This window comes from Parasteatoda tepidariorum, chromosome 2, assembly GCF_043381705.1.
Source record: "Parasteatoda tepidariorum isolate YZ-2023 chromosome 2, CAS_Ptep_4.0, whole genome shotgun sequence".
In the NCBI taxonomy this organism is placed as follows: domain Eukaryota; kingdom Metazoa; phylum Arthropoda; class Arachnida; order Araneae; family Theridiidae; genus Parasteatoda; species Parasteatoda tepidariorum.
In genome coordinates this window covers 66781949-66801536 of record NC_092205.1, presented here as the reverse complement: position 1 = coordinate 66801536, position 19588 = coordinate 66781949, and the positions used below count along the sequence as shown (strand labels likewise).

At 29.5% G+C, this 19588-nt stretch overlaps 1 protein-coding gene across 3 annotated transcripts in view; it reads right to left on the bottom strand.

Moving 5' to 3' along the window:
- Positions 1-19588, bottom strand: part of LOC107444238 (RNA binding protein fox-1 homolog 1-like) — a 298304-nt gene that overhangs the window by 153787 nt on the left and 124929 nt on the right. The window lies entirely within an intron of this gene.

The window sequence follows — 19588 nt, the reverse complement described above, 5'->3', positions numbered from 1 at the left end:
TAAAAATTTCCAATATATGTCTTTAAAAATTTTAAAACTTAAGAACATTTCTTAAATCAAAATTAATTAAAAGACGAATAAAAATAATGCTATATAAAATAATCATTAGACCTGTGTTAACTTATAGATCCGAAACATCAAATCTTGATCTTGGACATGGTCTTCAACTAGGTCACAAACAGACCTGCGAACTGTTTTTGAGAGAAAAGCCTTGAGAAAAACTTTCGGTGCTATAAATGTGGTTGGCTTATGGAGACAACGATATAATTTCGAAATATATAGGCTATTCAAGGAAGCTGATATCAACGAATACATGGAAAAAAGTAGCTTAAAGTTTGCAAGTCACATCTGTCGAATGGACCCTTTTTTCTTGACATTTAAGATCTTCAATTACAAACCAATGTGAATAGAGATAAGCCTAATATATTAGAGTTAGGCCTAATATATTGGAGGTAGGCCTAATATATTAGAGGTAGGCCTAAGATCAGATGGTTTGACTGTAAAAAAGATAGTTTTAAAATCCTAAGAATTACCAACAGGAGAACAATCAGAAAGAAAAGAGCAGAATGGAGCATGGTTCTAGGGAAGGCTCTGGCCCATAAAGAGCTATCATGCCAATAGAAGAAGAAGCAATTCAAAAACTAAAAAAAACGTTACAATTTTAATTATAATTAATTCAGGATTTTAAATTGAAACACCAATTGTTTCCTCAACTTTCATATGAAATATAATTGTATTAAAACTTGCATATTAGGAGAAATTGAAATGTAGTTTTTATTAACATTAGTCATAGTCTATCAAAGATAAATAAAACAGAAGTACCTCATTGTGTTGTATCCCATTGGGTCTTAAGAGATCTTTCTAATTGTCAAGTAACTTTGAAATAGCAATTAAGTTCTTGAGCATATATTTCGTCAACGCTAGGCAAAAACATGTGAGCAAAACTGAGTTAGGTGAATATATATAAAAAATAGTGAAGTTGGGAGAATAAATTAGTACTTAAAAAATGCTCTGAAAATTAAAAAAAAAATATCCAACGTTTTTGAAAGTAAACTACATATTTTAAAAAAATAATACGAATCTTAAAATGAAAATTCACAATATAAATTTAAAATATAAAACTGCATTTATGATGAGCATATCCACAAATATACTAAAATTGAAATAAACTAATTTTTTTTCCAACTTTTTTTTTATATTTGTTATTTACAGCACTCAAAATGAAGATGAAATGAAGATTTTTTTAAAAGAAAATATCTCAAATTGAATGAAATCTAGATTTAAAATATATATTTATAAAGAAATGTCCTTTAAATTATTTGAATATTTTCTTTTTTAAAATTATTTGCTCGAAATTAAAGGATAAAGAAGTTCCTTTTTAGTTTCACTGTATAAATGTTTATAAGAATATGCTATACCTCATTTTAAAGATGAAAAGATGAATGGAAAATAATTAAGCAAATATTAAGTGAAAATAACTATCTGTCTGAAATATGTTTTAATTTTAACTCTCAGACTAAAAAATTATCAAATACACCAGAGAAGCAAATTGAAAAGAAAAATTAAAGATCAAAATATGGTACGACAAAATTATGATTTATGCATTTAAAATTGGATATATGTATTAGTTTAATTAAAAAATGTTTAAATTTTGACTTTATATTTAGAAGCACTTATGTCTCCTTTATTTGAAAAATAGATACGGAACAAATATTTGCCTGAATATTAAATATTTATTTAATTTAACTCTGCATTTGCTAATAAAAGTTTAAACATACATATAACGGAATTTAAAATTTATAGTGTGATTAAATTCATTTACATTTGCTACTAAAAATGTTCTGTAAAATTAAAATTTTGTCACACATCCAACTCATACTTTTCTGAAATGTAAAAATTAAAACTTAGCTTAATGTATCAACATTTTTGAAGTATGTAAATACACTTAACTAAACTAGTTAATTTTAGGTTTTGTTTCCCTATAAAATTTGTTTTTGAAAATCAGCTTCCCTCTCATTCAAAGTAGGATTTGAGTCCTATTTGGTAACAAGATTCGATGGTTATTTACTAAGCATATATTCCAGAATATAAATTTCAACATTTAAAAAATTTTCACATTTGCTATTTCAGCTGAAGAATGTGCATTTAATAAGCGCATCAAAGCAGTCTCGGAGAAGAAAAAAAAATTCACAATTCAAATCTTTTCGCAATAATATTTCCTTTCAATTCATTGTCAATACTGCTTAGAACAATTTGCGAACGTGCATTTTTAAATTCTAAATTGATGTTTAATATTTGTAGTGAATCTAAAACATTTAAAAATAATGAAAAGCAAATGCGTATTTCAAAATTATACAAACTCATGCATGTCTCTAAATTAATGTTTATTCAGGATTTAAATCCAAAACTCGTTTCTAAGGTATGATATTAAAATAAAAATTTTTCAAATGCGAATGAATTGTTGAGCGAAATGCTGTCAAAGAGAAAATTTAAATGCAAACCTCCCATTTCGTAGTTTAAATAATTCCACTCGATGTCTCAGATGGAAAAGGCGTTCGTCTAAAATTAGTGAATTGAAACAATTAAATCGGTGCCGCTTGCAATCTAAAGGTCGATTGCAATTGAGCAACGGCGTATGCTAGCCTGGAAGCAGAGAAAATGAAAGATTTACAGATTAAAATTTGCATAAGCTGAATATAAGCCTGGAATAAACGTCGAATCTATAAGCTCATTAAATGACTTCGTTTTCCGAGAAGTAAATTACTTGAAATTAATATGTTGAGTTTAAGGGAAATGAAATTTTAATAAATGAATATCTTTGAAGTACATAAACAATGTAGCAGCAGATGCAAAATCTATTATTTCAGATTCTCTTAAAATGCATTTATATTGTAAAAACTAAAATAGCATTGTCTTGCATATTTTAAATTGGCGTAATTTTAAAAGGTTCTATTTTACACTGTCCTAGGGTTAATCTTTTTCTAGCTTTTGTTTTTCAAATTTACTGAATATTATAAATGTCTATTTCTATTTTTTAAAGGAGTTTTAATATTTTTTAACGAAACTGAGATATTTGTTTTTCAATATTTAAAAAAAAAATTTCCAAAGTTTTGTACATACATTTAAGTTTCGATATCAACATTCAGTAGGATTTAAAACTAAGGATTGTTAATTTTTAAGATAAAGGTTGATAAAAAAAATTTAAACGCAAAGTTTTGCTTTAAAATGTAAATAATTCCACTCGAATTCTCAGATGGAAACGGCGTTCTGCTAAAATTAGTGAATTGAAACAATTAAATCAGTGCCGCTTACAATCTAAAGATCGATAGCAATTGAGCAACAGCATATGTTGCTCTGGAAGCAGAGAAAATGAGAGATTTACAGATTAAAATTTGCATAAGCTGAATATAAGCTTGGAATAAACGTTGAATCTATAAGCTTGTTAAATGGCTTCGTCTTCCGGATCGTAAATTACTTGAAATTAATATGTTGTCTTTAAGGGAAATGGAATTTTAATAAATGAATACCTTTGAAATACATGAACAACAAGAGATGTAGAATGTATTTTTTCTGGTTATCCTAAAATGTCTCTAGATTGTAAAAACTAAGGGAAAAAATATATTTAAGTATTTTAAATTATTACAATTTTAAAAGTTTATGTTTTATTAATTGTTTCTATTTTTATTAATTTTTTATTAATAATTATTATTAGTAATAATAATTATTTTCAATTATTTTAGTTTGTAAATTTACTGAATATTTATAAATGTCTATTTCTAATTCTATACGAGATTTAATATTTGCAACGAGGCAGATATATTTGCTTTTCAATATTATTAACATATTTATGAACATTCATATAAGTTTCGATGATTACATTTATTCAAGATTTAAATGCAGAGCTTGTTTCTAATAATAAAGTAAAAAGTAATAAAATAACACTAGAATAAAATAAAATTTCGAATGGAAGTTTTTTGTTTAAAAAAAGATTGATAAATAGTAAATTTAAATGCAAAGTTATGCTTTTCAAATATAAGTAATTCTACTCGATATCTCAGATGAAGTAGCTCGGCTGAAACTAGTGAATTGAGGCAATTAAATCGGTGTGTTTTGCAAGTTAAAAATTGATATCAATAGAGCAATAGCGTATGTTGATCTGGCACCAGAGAAAACGAGATATTAACAGACTAAAGTTTGCATAAGCTGAATATGAGCTTGGATTAAACGTTGAATTCATAATTTCACTAAATAATTTTAGTTTATGAGACATAAATAGCTGGAAATCAGTATGTTGCCCTTAATTTTAAGTGACATATTAATAAATATATATTTTTGAAATACCTAAATAATGAAGTAACAAAATATCTTATAGCAAAACTTTTTTGAATACTTTGAAGAGGTTTTATATTGTAAAATTTTAAAGAGAAATATGTGCATTATTTATATTTTTTAACTCAGTATAATTTTTATGATATATGGTTTATACTGTCTCAGACTCTATTTTTCTAGTTATTATTTCGCAAAGTTATTTAATATTTATGGATGTCTATTTTTATTTCCAAACGAGTTTTAATATTTGTAACAGAACAAATAATTAAAAATAATGAATAGCGAATACTCTTTAAAAAAATCTATGATTATACATAATTTTTCAATGTAAACATTTATTTAGGATTTAATTTTAAATCTGTTCTTAATAAACAATCAGAGGACGTTAAGAAGACGCTACATTACGGGAGAAACTTTTCATCGCAAATTCTGTTTCATCTCCATTAGTATATTAAAATTAAACTTTATCATCAATTTAGGTAAAATAACATAAAATGATGGGGTTACGAATAATGATTATTTTTAAAAATACCAAGATGCAAATGAATTATTGGAAGAGAACTTGTATACAGCAAATTCCAAAATTATCTAGTGATAATTAGTTTGCATTTTGATAATTTGAATATACACAACTGGCCATTGAAATTGCTTCACCAGGAAGGAATGCAAATAACAGAATGATATGTATTTGGCACATACATTATAGTTGGAAAAACAAGATTAAATTTTCAAGACATTTGGATGTATGGATTCTGAATAATCAGTACTCAGAAAAGCCTCCCCTGGTAGCAATAACGACAGTTATTCTCCTGGATATCGAGTCAAACAGAGATTGGATGGCATGGATGGGTACAGCATTCCATGCAGCCTCAACATTATGCCAAATTCAACGACCGTAGTGACTGACGAGTGGTGGCGTTCCAGTCATCCGTCAACCATTGACCAGACGTTTTAAATTGGAGAGAAATTAGGAGAACGTGCTGGGCAGGGCAACAGGCGAACATGTTCTATTTCAAAGAAGGTCAAGACAGTGCGAGCAACATGCGGTTGTGCATTGTTCTGCTGAAACGTAGCGTTATGGAGGCCTTGAAGATAAGGCAGAGCAACCGGCTCTAACACATCAGAAATGCAACGATTGCTGTTCAAAGTACCGAACAAGAGGTAAACGAGAAGTGTATCCAATGGCACCCCTTACCTTTACTCCAGGTGATGAACCAGAATGACGATGCCGAATGCAAGCTGCCAATGGACGTTCTCCACGATGTCGCCAAACACGGATGCGGCCATCATGACGCTGTATACAGAACCTGGATTTGTCTGAAAAGACGACGTCATGCCATTCCTGCGTCCAGGTTTGCCGTTGATCACACCGTTGGAAGTGTTCCTGCCTGTGATGCAACGTCAAGGGCAGCCGAAGTCGTGGTCGCGGTGCTGACTGTCCATGCTGCTGCAAACGTCGTCGAACTGTTCGCGCAGTCACTTGCTGTCATGCAAATGACTCCATTTGTTGACTCAGGGTTCGTGACGTAGCTAAACGATCCCTTAGGGCTATGTAGATAACATCTCTGTCGTCTCGGCCGTTAGTAATGGGGGTCACTTGAGATCCTGTACGGCGTTACATATGACCGTCATAAACCCGTCGATTCCGTATTCTGCTAACAGTCACGGGATCTCGAACAACGCGAGCAGCAATACTTCGGTATGATAAACCGCAATCCCGGTAGGCCACAATTCGACCTCGAAAAGACTGAGACACGTGCTGGTAGGCATTTCTCCTTCTTTCACGAAGCATAACAAAAACTTTTTTGCCCAAGAATAACCCTCAAATTAAATTTCTGTAGGAGATTCAATTTATGTCTTTTATACACATTGTAGGTGTCACTACCACCACCTGCTTTGCATGAATGCGCTGATAAGTTAATCATTTGCATACCACACCATGTTTTATCCGTCCTGCAAATTTCACGTTTGTGGTGTGTCGCCTTCCTGGTGTAGCACTTTTAATGGCCATCAGTGTATTTTGCAATATATGAAACTTAATTCCTTACTCGATGTATACCTGAACTCACTTTTTCTATACTTTAAGTTATAAATTCCTCATGCGGGGGGAAATTGCCATGGCAATGGCTATTTTATTTTATAACAGTCGTTGAACAGCAGACCCGATTTGGGTTTACAACTACCTATGTTCAACTCCGCAGCCTTGTAATTTTGAGCCCAATTCAGAAGACAAGGGAACTCCTGCATACAGTGTTGGGAGAAATTTTGTCTTCGATAAAGATTTTTTGATGGAACTAACCCAAATTTACGTTGCACGGAGAGAAAAATCGCAAAGCTTCCTATGGTAAGCCTGACGGCAGGGGGACTAGATCCGGGCGAGCCGGGTACAGAATTCATATCGACCAGCCATAGCAGGGATTCGAACCTGGTTCAACTCATTGGAAAGTGAACCCTCTACCTTAAATGAGCCAACACGGCCCTCTCTTGTGTCTTAGGTAAATCTTAAATTGACAGTCTTTCAAAGATAATAATTAGTTGAGAAAATGTTGTCAACTGATAAGTGTAAGCGAAAATTTTCTCCTCCAGAATTTAAATAATTCCACTTCATATTTCAGAGGGATGTGAGACAAAATTAGGAAAGTGAAATAATTATATCGGTGCCGCTTGCAATCTAAAGATCAATTGCAATCGAGTAACAATGCATGAGATTCTGGCAAGAGAGAAAATTAGTGACTTACGAATTTAAATTTGCATAAGTTGAATATGAGCAAGACATAAATATTGAATATTTATACAAACCCATTAAATGATTCCAGTTTCACAAACGGAAACTATGTTATGTTAAGGAGAATTGTTGACAAAGTTTGAGTAAATGTGATAACCATGCCATGTTCCTCTTAAAAATTAACGTACTGAGTTCTATCATGCATTTGAGTTCTAATGAAGTGGTTAGTATGGTGCTTTGGGGTAAAAGGGTGCAAATATTGAGGTGATGTTATGCGAAAAACTATTCTATCTTATTTCTGAAAACTGACAAGCATTTCTAAAAACATCTGCCGTATTAACTATTAAAGTTTTAAAACTGATTGAAGCTCACTTATAAATTGCTAATTTTTGTGTTAAAAAACATCTGAAAATGAACTCTATGTTGCAAATTAATTCAGTGGCACAACAACATTATTATTTCTTTTCACATGAAAGAATTAATTACTTCTGAGGTATTAATAAAATAGTGAAAGTTCAGCTAGAGAAAAAAAATAAATACACTATATTTTTTTTTTAAATTAAAAAATTACCCAAAATTCAACATTGTCTCTAGATGATCTCTTTTGGGCAACCAAAGACTTACCTGTAGTTTAAAAAAAATTTAATTCAGATAGTAATAGTAAAAATCAAAATATTTTTTTTTTTAAATAAAGAATAAGGGTTTTCCAATTGATTAGTCCAAGGGCCACAGCGAATCTTCTAGTTTCCTCAAGGTTCGAACAGACCTAGTTAGAAAAGATAATATTGATAGGGGATGGGCTAATATTTCTCTCAAGTACTATGAAATAAAATTATTGATTTATTGTTTTAGGAATAATAAAAAAAAAAACTTTCAAAAACATTCTTCTCCTCTCTCTTCACTCAGGTAAGTCAATATGTGTATTTGACTAATTTACTCTCCAGCAAGACAGTCATACTAATGTAATTTTGAAATGGGTGTAATCTTTTATTCCGGGGACATTTTAACCAGTGGTTAGAGAACCGGATTCCGGTTGGGAGGGGCTAGGGCTAGATTCTTGACTCAAATCTGTGGATTCAAACGTCCTATGGTCGGTCGCTGAGAAGCAATCTGGAGAGAGGTTTCTTCCCCTTCTGATCTATGTCTAAATTGAGGAAATGGCCACACTATTGAGTGGTGGTTTCTCTTGTTAAACAAAAGGCGTACTTTCCTGGTCAATGGCTGGTGAGCTGGGCTTGCTTAAGTGTCAATAAAAATGACACTTTTTTCCAGGATTTTTCAGAGAATGAACTTTCAAAATGGCACTTATTTTATATATATATGTATATNTATATATATATATATATACAACCGTCATTTACTCACTCTCTAAATTTTAATTTTAAATGTCAACAAAATAAATTGTGGCATGTAAAATAGCAGGAACATCAAGCCAGCTACCGCAGATCTGGGTAATGATGCTGGCGGGCGTAGTTTGGTGATAAATTAAATTTCTAAAAAAAGAATAGCTTTTAAACACTTTTACATGAGTTAAAGGATTATTTCTGATAGTTATTTCATAAAATTTACTCTAACTCTAAGTTTCAAATATCATCAAAATAATCTTTAGCACTCTAGATAACTGTCACAAAAGGTTGGCTACCACATACCCGTGTTGTTTGGGTGCATTTTGATAATTTTTAATAAAGAGCACTTATCTCTTAAGCATTTTTGAAAAACATCATAAATATTTCTAAATATTAAAAGAAATACGGAAATTAACTTCGCTATCTTAGTGCTACAGTAAACCAAAAACCATAATCGATATTGCATGTTGTTAAAATCTGCATTGACCAATCTATATAAGCAGATACTTTAAGTTATAAAGGCAGAAATATAAATTGAAATGGACGTCAATTATATTTTGATAACTTGCAAGTATTAAATTAAAAAAATAAAGGTTGCGTGCAGAAAAAATAAGTTTCAAAAACTTGTTACGTAAGCTAAATTGAACTATAGTTTCCGTTTTAAATTCAATTCATAACTTTTAAGCAAGAATTTGGGTGCGTCACGTAAAGTTTAGATTCGATTAAACTAAATTTGATTTTTCATTCCATGTTTAAGGATTCCCTTCAGAGTGAAAAAGAATTTTATTTCATCCATGTTAAGCGATGCGAAATTAAACATCCCGAATTGATTTATTTATTCATTCACTAATTAATGTTTTCGGATAAGATTTTGTTTCATTTTATTCATTGAAATTTGTTCTATTGAACATAGTTAAAGATTTTCAAATTTTAAGATTATAAATAGTCTTAAAACTTGAACTCTGAAAAAATGCATTCTCAACTTTTAACTTCCTACAACTTTAAAGAATAGAACACAATGTAGAAAATGTAACAAAAATTATTCAAAAACATGAATTAGTGACTGAATAATTTATGGAAATTATGGAAGTATCTGAACTTTGTAGATTTACATTATGAAAATAAAATACTTTTTCTTAAGGGTCTTAAGTTATTAAAATAATTGGCATGTAAATCAAATTTGTCGAAATAAAACATACGCTTGTAATTGAGTACTTCAGAAATCTATTAATGAGTAACCAATGAGATTTCTATTAATGAGTAACCAATGAACTAAACAATTTATTTTGTCCACAAACTGCAACAATTAGAGAATTAACGTAATGAAAATTGTTTAGTAACAGTAAAAAATGAAGAAGAAGTGTACAGTTTAAAGAACATATTGTGGTCACTTAAAATAATGAAAAGTTGAAAATGTTTGTCTAAGTGGTAAAGTTTACCTTGCATTTGAAGCATTACTTTGCATTACTTTAGAAATTTATGTCTCAGATTTGTACCACGAAATATATATTTTTATGACACCAAATACACATCTTGTAACAGAAAAATGAGATATGACGAAAGTCAGAGACGATTTCCATAACGTATCAGACAGCAGCGAGCCCTTATCCCTCAACCAGCTGAATGTGAATGACTTAGTCAAAATTTTGAGCATTCCCAAAAATTCAAAATAACTTTTGGGTCAGATATTAAAAGAAAAAAGTTTTTGGGCTGTTTTTGTACCTTATTCTCACTGTTCAGAAAGAGAAAATTTTATTCCATGCATTACTCATGATCGCTTGGTTTAATAAAGCAATTCATACCAAGCTTGGCTTATTTGGAGCAATGTGATTAGATTTATGAATATGTTTAATATATGATATAACAGAAAGCAATGGAGACGCATAATTCACTAACCAAAAATAAATGAAAAAACAGGTTTTATTTTAATAATGGCAACAAGTATGTTTCAGTGCAATGGAAAGATAGAATTCGGCATATCTTTATAGAATTTCTTACAACTATGTTTCTGTGCAATTTCTGAAGTTTTTAAAGAACTTTTGGACCCTAGGCTAAAAGAAAAAAATTCAATGGTAGCGGTATCTCATTCTCATAGTTCAAGAAGGGAAAATTTTATTCCTGACGTTTTTAAAAGTAGCCCGGTTAAAGAGAGAAATGTATACCAATCTTGGTCTACTGGTGCTATGTGACTAAATTGATGAATGAGTTTATAGTGTGGCTGGAAATAATGAAAACACATAATGCAATATTCAAAAACAAGTCTAAAAGCTGAGTTTTTTGTTACACTTCGCATCAAATTTGGCTAGATTTCAATAGAAATAGGTTTTTTTTAGGAAAAAAATGATTTAATTATCTACGCCTTAAGTCTGGAAATTCTACGAGCATTTGCATTCAAATGGTAATTTTAAAAAAAAATGTCAATCAAATATAGAGTTTTGTACACTAAAACAAATTGGAGCTTTTAACGCTACATGAAATATTCTAAAAATTTGATCCACACCTCTAAATATAAAAAACTAAATTTCTTGTCGGTGTCATTTATTAAAGAAAGGTGCCATGCTTTTTGCATCTCATAGGTATAATTTTTTCGAGTCGAATATAAATTTATAAGTGGAAAAGTTGTTGAACCTTTAATTATAAATGAGACAATTTAAAAACTAATAAAACAAATTAATTGCACAGCAAAGTCTATATTTTGTAAATAATTTTTTTCAAAAATTTCTGTATGCGTCGTCTTTGGAAAAGCAATGGATATAAAAATAGCCACCACCACGCATTTATTATCTCGAAAAAAAGAGAGTATTTTCAGATATCGCCTTTGTTTCGAATAAGTTTAACAATCACTAACATTTCAATCACACAACACTTTTCTGAATTCATCTCACGCAATTAGACTGTTTTGATAATGTATTATCTACTTGAAAGAATTTTTAATTAATACATTTGCAAATGTTTCGAGTCATCTCAACCCTAATAATATCCTCTTTGATAAAGCGCAACAACTCGAAAACTTTAAAGATATTTGATTAATATAAATCAAATTAAGTTCCAAAATATGCTTCGAGCTCCGCTCTTTAATTCACAAAATAAGCATTGTATTGAGCAGAAGATAAATACAATTTTCGACATCTCGCTAGTCTATAAATCTCGGAGGATAAAGTCTATTCTAGATAAAATGTCTTTCATGTCCACGAACAAATGGGTCTCTGCAGAATTCTCACCTCGTACACGTAAGCGAGAGCATTAATTTCCGAAAACATGTTAGTTGGACGATATTTAATTAATTTATTTCTCAGAAGGACTAAGAAAATGGAATTAATAACTCAGTGCAGAGACGGAAACTTGTACCCTTGGTTACGCATGCGCACACAGTTTTCACAGCGGAATGCACATTACACTTGTACTAATTAGTCATACTTGGAAGCTATTAGAAGTTTCAGTTCTCTCAGAATCTACCAAACAAAAGGAATGATGGTTAGATGAAGGGAGAACTTCATCGAAATGGACATAACCACTTGTTTTGAGGCATAATAACTATTCCTAACAATCCCTAGGCAACAACTGGCTGTATTTGGTATTCTATCAACAATTCCCAGCTCTTTCTGATTAATCTTTATAAGTACGTTTGGGCATTTAATTACGCATGCCACAAACTGGAAGCTTGGTTGATTGTGGATAGAATGGTTGAAGCAAGGACTCATTTATATTAGTTTCGATCATTAATTCTTCGAAGAACTTTATTTAAAATTAGTCTATTAACTATTACGCAAATAGCTACTTTATTTGATTGTTATGCAACTTATATAACTATTGTCATTTGATGTTACAGTAAAAACAACGTTTTTTGTCTACCTTAATAATCGAGAAAGTTTACTGGAAAATAAATATCCAGCATTTGAAGACTTAATAGTTGCAAACGATTTAAATTAGTGTCTGTAAACAAATAGTTTAGTGTGCAATTACCATTGTACAGTTAGTTACGTATTGTACAAACTTTTAGCTTTGCTGATAGTAGGTAATTAAGTCTTTATTTATGATATTTTTCGATAGCTTTGTCCTCCCAAATGGTTTTTTATAACTGAATAGTCATTTGAAATCACAGAGCACCTAGATATACTGTCACAAAGCAAAAAGCCTATTTAGTTTAGGGCTTTATTAACTAAACCAGATCATATCATAATAGTAAAAAACTAAATTATCTTTTTCACTTTTAGGAATGCTATTAAAAATTGGTGACATTTATTATGAAAAGGCATTTTAATCCCACATATCGAAAGGCATGATATTTATGAATTGTCTTTTTGATGTACGACAAAAGAATACCTTTCATTATGGAATTTACTAGCATATTGGCTTAGATATTTGGGATTTCTAAAAAATAGCAACGATTAACATTTCTCATATTATGTCTCTATGTATATCAATATTAAAGAAGTTACAAAACACTTCACTTTAAATGCGTTTTAAACGGAGAATAATCATAGAAAATAATCTGTACAAATAAAAAAAGTCACATTTAATTTTTATACTTTACTTTTCCTAAAAAGTACAAAAAATTCGAAACATTTTTGTACTTTAAAAAAAAAAATTATTTCGTAATAAATCAAGAAAATCTCTGAATTTTTAAAAAAAAATTCTGGTTCATATCAAATGCTTTGTGTTGTTCAAGGAAAATGTCTGGTCATTTAATTTATGGTTCGTTATGATTTCAAAAAATGATCTTGAAATTAAGGATTATTTAAGAACATTTTGGATTTTAAATAAGGTGAACATTCCTTTAGCCTGGTTTTCACCAAATTTTTAATGTTAATAAGGGAAGTTTTATTACCTATTTGTGAAATACGAAGTAACTGTGTGAACCATATTTGAACCATGATGTCTTAAGTTTAAAAAGTGTACACGAGATAATAATAATAATAAAAACTCAATTGCAAGAAGTTGTCGAGGACCATCACCTAAAGTATTTAGTTCAATAATGATTTATAAGATCCCAGCAGATCTAAATTTTAATTCGATATTGATGCTAACCCTTAAAATACGCGTACAAGGCATATAGTGAAATCAATGTTACTAATGATCCATTAAAATTTTGTTTTTAAATCGATATCGGTTTCAAAAATGCTATAAATTTGAAAATGATCCTTTCGCAAGTGCTTTATGAAGTAAATTGATCGAAAAAACTGTCGTATTAAAAGCGCATGGGTTACATAAGCTAAAGAAATAAATCTGCAATAAAGATATACTGATAATGATTGATAAAAAAAAATTAAATGTTTTATTACTGCTATGCCTAGTGAAATTGAGGCAGTTTGTAATATTTACAAGTGACCAAAGATTGTTTCAAAATTCATGCATGAAGTGTCATCTGCGCAATAAAGTGTTTTCTACGGTAAAAAAACGGTAAAAGAAAGTAAGATATGTGGCAGCCCACCATGATTACAATTTACATGTTAGGCATGATATTCAAAATTACAGTACCCGCTGTTATATTCTGTAATCCTACCCTTTAAGGATCAATAATTAATAAGTTATTGATAGATAGATTTCTTCGCATTTTTCACAATCAAATCCATTTCTCTCTCTTCAAAAAAAAAAAAAAAAAAACAAAANAAAAACTATTTACATATTAAATTTTTTTCTTGAACGTAATTTTAAGGGTTTATTAACCCTTTGAAGCAAAACTTTGTGAAGCATATTTTTTATATTTTTATTTTAATTTTTTGTATCAATTAAAGACAAAATGGGAAAAAAAATTATATTTAGCATTTTAATGATTTATAGTTATGAAATACAGCATGAAACACTGGTGCCTTTTTCTGTATGAAAGGAAAAATGCTCCTGACACTTGTCACTCACTAACTATATTTTCTTAATCTGTCATTATTTAGAACTGCGAGAAACAATTATTCATCATTGAAATTAATTTTCTTTCCAAAATTTTATAGATAAATTTTTAGATGTGAACTGAAAAAATTCGAACTACTTTTTTTCGATTTGATATTTTAGTACAAATATAATTCCGTTAGCCTAACAAATTTTTTTAGTAACTAACCAATTGTTTTTTCATAATTAAAAACTACCAAAATATATATTTGCTTATGATTAAAGCTTAAGAAAAAATACCTAAAAGTGACACGTATTTTCAATCTGCCTCAAAGACTCATAGTTTTGGCAAACCTACTGAAACACGTTGTTGCATGTACCCCGCTGTATTGGAAGAAAAAAGAAGCGAAATTTTATCTTCATATGCTTTATGGAAGAATTAGTTATACTATAATTATAGAATTATTTCAGAATTATAAATATAGAACTCCTATTTTTAATTATATAATTATAATTATGGAATTCATATTTATCATATTATATTTATATTTAAGGTAATTTTTATTTTTAGGATTGAAAAATAATATGACAACTAATGGCAATAAGCATAAAAAAATTTACACAGATTACGACTTCAAATGTTTTTTACTTGCCATCCCACGTTCTGTAATAGTTTTTCTATTAGTTTATTTTCTTAATTTTTATTAATATTTATGTGGTGCTCTAAACACGTACAATAATTCTCGAGATTGCATTTCAAAAATGCGCATTCATTTTTAATTGATAATTAATAATTAATTTAAATATTCATTTCATAATCTTTTTCTAATTAATTTTGCGAAGTAATTAAAAACAATTCAAACGAATTTCGCTTTGCAAACAAGAGAAGAAAAAATGTTGTCACACGTCTCTAGTTTTCGTTTTTAATCTAATTAACTGTCTCACAGCAAAATATTNCAAAGACTCATAGTTTTGGCAAACCTACTGAAACACGTTGTTGTATGTACCCCGCTGTATTGGAAGAAAAAAGAAGCGAAATTTTATCTTCACATGCTTTATGGAAGAATTAGTTATACTATAATTATAGAATTATTTCAGAATTTTAAATATAGAACTCCTATTTTTAATTATATAATTATAATTATGGAATTCATATTTATCATATTATATTTATATTTAAGGTAATTTTTATTTTTAGGATTGAAAAATAATATAACAACTAATGGCAATAAGCATAAAAAAATTTACACAGATTACGACTTCCAATGTTTTTTAATTGCTATCCTACGTTGGGTAATAGTTTTTCTGTTAGTTTATTTTCTTAATTTTTATTAATATTGATGTGGTGTTCTAAACACGTACAATAATTCGCAAGCTTGCATTTCAAAAATGCGCATTCATTTTTAATTGATAATTAATAATTAATTTAAATATTCATTTCATAATCTTTTTCTAATTAATTTTGCGAAGTAATTAAAAACAATTCAAACGAATTTCGCTTTGCAAACAAGAGAAGAAAAAATGTTGTCACACGTCTCTAGTTTTCGTTTTTAATCTAATTAACTGTCTCACAGCAAAATATTTAACGTTCGTAAATTATTCCTCTTTTCACATGGGAATACTTGTTTATAACGTAAAGGTCAATGATTAAAAAATATATCATTAGTCGCAAAAGCTCTGCTAAAATGGATTACAGCCTTTTCAACGGCACAACATATTTCAATTCAAAAATTTTTTCTTCCAATTTTTCGTTGCGCTGAATAATTTTTCCGCTGCTAGATTTGTATTTTTTTTTTTCATTCCTCCAGTGTAACACCTCCGCCAATTCAGGCTTAACCGGCAACAATATTACTCTGCAAACAGTGCTAATTAAAGTTCCTTGTTCACACTTTATTATGAATTCTCTCGCATCTTGAGAATTAAAGTGAAGTAAGTACTTTCTGTTCACTATTTTCAATTATTTAAATATTCTTCGAAGCGTTATTAATTTATTATTCTATTTCAAGTAAATTGATTAGCCTGCAATATTTACCTTATTATCTAAATTCCGAAATCTAGTTTCGTGAGCGATGTAACAGAATGGGATTTATTTTTTTTTATCATGGATTTAAATATTCTTCAATTAATTTTAATACGAATGAAAGATTTATTTCTCTTCTATTTCCTATGAATTAAAAAGAACGAATTTCAAAATTAATCAGAGATTTGTGAACTTAAAAAATACAATATAGCTTTTGTGCTTTATGCTGATTGCAATGGGGAACAAATTCATTGTTGCATGTGTATAAACACTTGATCTTGTCTAATTCGGGTATTCGGATTTTAAATTTGAAATTAGTTTCGATCCTAAGTTTGAGATTTTTTAAAATGACATTTTAATTTTTTTTGTCGAAATGTACAGGTTTAAAAACTTTAGATATAAGAGAAGGTCATGTAAGTGTTACGAAAACCTTCATCAAGATTAAAAGTGCATAAGAACCCATGCCTGAAAATATCGTCGTCTGCGACTAGAGGTGCTTCCCTATTATCACCTGTTTAAAGGCATGCAGAGGAATAGTTTTGAAAAATGGAAGTGCCCCTTCCGAGGTATGATGATATTTACGACCATGGCTTTTTATGCAATTTTAATCTTGTCTAGCCTAGAATTTTGTCGAATCATGTGACCCCTGTTATAAAAACCCATGCCTGAAAATATCGTCGTCTGCGACTAGAGGTGCTTCCCTATTATCACCTGTTCAAAAACATACACAGAAATAGTTTAGAAAAATGGAAGTGCCCCTAGAGCGGTATGACAATATTTACGACCATAGCTCCTTATGCAATTTTAATCATGACAAGCCTAGAAATTTGTCGGATCATGTGACCCCCTGTCATATGTAACGTTTTTAAATGTGTGCATTTCGTCAAAAAATAGGCTAAAAATATTATTTATTTTGCAATTGTACAATTATAGCTTTGAGAGAGATATCGGTGGCGGACTTAAGATCAGCGATGTGAAAAGTATCTGAACTAATATAACAATTATTATAATAATACATAATAATAATGGGAATAATATATAGGTAATAATCTAGTTAAAAACTCTTATACAATGACCAAAAAATGTTCAGAGAGTTATATTTTTTCTGCATTTGAATACATTTTTTTTTCTTTTCTTTTTTGTATTTCAGTTTGTAGCGTTGGAAGAAAATTAATAATAATTCACGATTTATCAATACAATGTTGTTACTTTTAATTTCGAATCATCAAAAGAATGTTTTCTAATATTACACCGAAATTCACGAAAATGGCCGATGATTTGAGAAATCAATTTAAGAAAAATGAGATAGAAATGAACATTTTGAGAAAGTCTGTTTAGGTAACCAGTTTTTTCTTACAATTTAAAAATTAATAACACATTTTGTCAGCAGATGGCCCTCCTGGATGTAAATTATCATGCATCGTTTTCTGTTGTATTCAGTTATCAGGGACGTCAGTTCACAGACTAAACCGCCGCTACAGTAGATTGCAAACAGTAGATACTTTAAAAGCACTGTTGTACGATTTTTCTTACTTAGCGTCACCTGCTGACAAAATTTATTACTTTTATTAAAACTCAAAACAATTTCTCCTAAACAGACATCAGTAATTTGAATATTTCCTTCCGTTTTTATTTATCGGCTATATTCGGGCTTTTAGGTATTTATTTTTTTTTACATAAATTGATTTCGTAATTAAAGGATTTGGGATAGCAGTACCTTTTACACTCATAGAAAACAAAATATGATTTAAAAGAAAACTGTGCACCAAAAGTATGTTTTGATATATGTTTCGTGCATTTACCCGAGAGAAAAATTTGCTAATAAAATTGTTTGTGTGACCCAGCATTTACGGAATATANCCTAGAATTTTGTCGAATCATGCGACCCCTGTTATAAAAACCCATGCCTGAAAATATCGTTGTCCACGACTAGAGGTGCATCCATTACCACATTACCTATTACCACCTGTTCAAAAACATACAGAGAAATAGTTTAGAAAAATGGAAGTGCCCCTAGAGCGGTATGACGATATTTACGACCATGGCTCCTTATACAATTTTAATCTTGACAAGCCTAGAAATTTGTCGGATCATGTGACCCTCTGTCATATGTAACGTTCTTAAATGTGTGCATTTCGTCAAAAAATAGACTAAAAATTTTATTTATTTTGCAATTGTACAATTATAGCTTTGAGAGAGATATCGGTGGCAGACTTAAGATCAGCGATGTGAAAAGTATCTAAACTAATATAACAATTAGTATAATAATACATAATAATTATAGGAATAATAATTAGGTAATAATCCAGTTAAAAACTCTTATACAATGACAGAAAAAATGTTCAGAGAGTTATATTTTTTCTGCATTTGAATACTGTTTTTTTTTTTGTATTTCATTTTGTAGCATTGGAAGAAAATTAATCATGATTCACGATTTAATAATACAATGTTTGTTACTTTTAATTTCGAATCATCAAAAGAATGTTTTCTAAAAAAGGAAAGGAATGTTAAAAAAAGGAAAGGAAAAAAAAACTCCAAGAAAGTTAGTAAAATGAAACAGGCTAAAGAATGTATACTTTTTGTTTTCTAATGGGAAGTTTAATCCTGGATTAGTACTTCAAGTTTTCTTTTGAAAAAAAAACTGCTATTGTCATAGAAACTATTACGAAAAAATATTTAATGTTTTGGTTATTTTAATTCTTACCATTTTTATTATACTGCTTCAAAAACACTTTTTACTCCTATCGATGTTATACTCGAAGATATTCGTATTCAAATCCTTATGCCAATGTTTTATAAATACAGATATACGAATTTTAGAAGCTGTTTTATTCTAAAAGCTTGTTTTACTCTCAATATTATAGTTTAAATAATAAAATACTTGGGATCTACTAATACGATCAAAGCTCAAATCCTGCATTCGGAAATTCTCTTCGTATTTTTAACTCAAATATATTTTGTAAAGCGATAAATTAAAATATCTTGCTTAGTGTCCGGATTAAAAGTTAGAGCAATGCAATCGTTTTGCCAAATATATTTTAAATTTTTTTTTGTATGAAAATTTTAGATTTTATTTCTAATAAAATCTTGTTTTAGCTAGATTTGCCTAATATTTTATTTATATATTTGTTTAAATTCTGAAAGACTATTGAATTCAATATTGTGGATCAGATTAATTCCGATGTCTTGGGCGTCTTTGGCAAAATTCGAAGAAAGCTATGCGTTTAAAATAATATATAAATTAGACTTGATATTGAAAAAGGAAAACACACGTACAAATAGAAATAAGGAATAGAGACTGTAGAAACATTGTATCTAGAATAGAAATAATGGTAGTATAAGGTA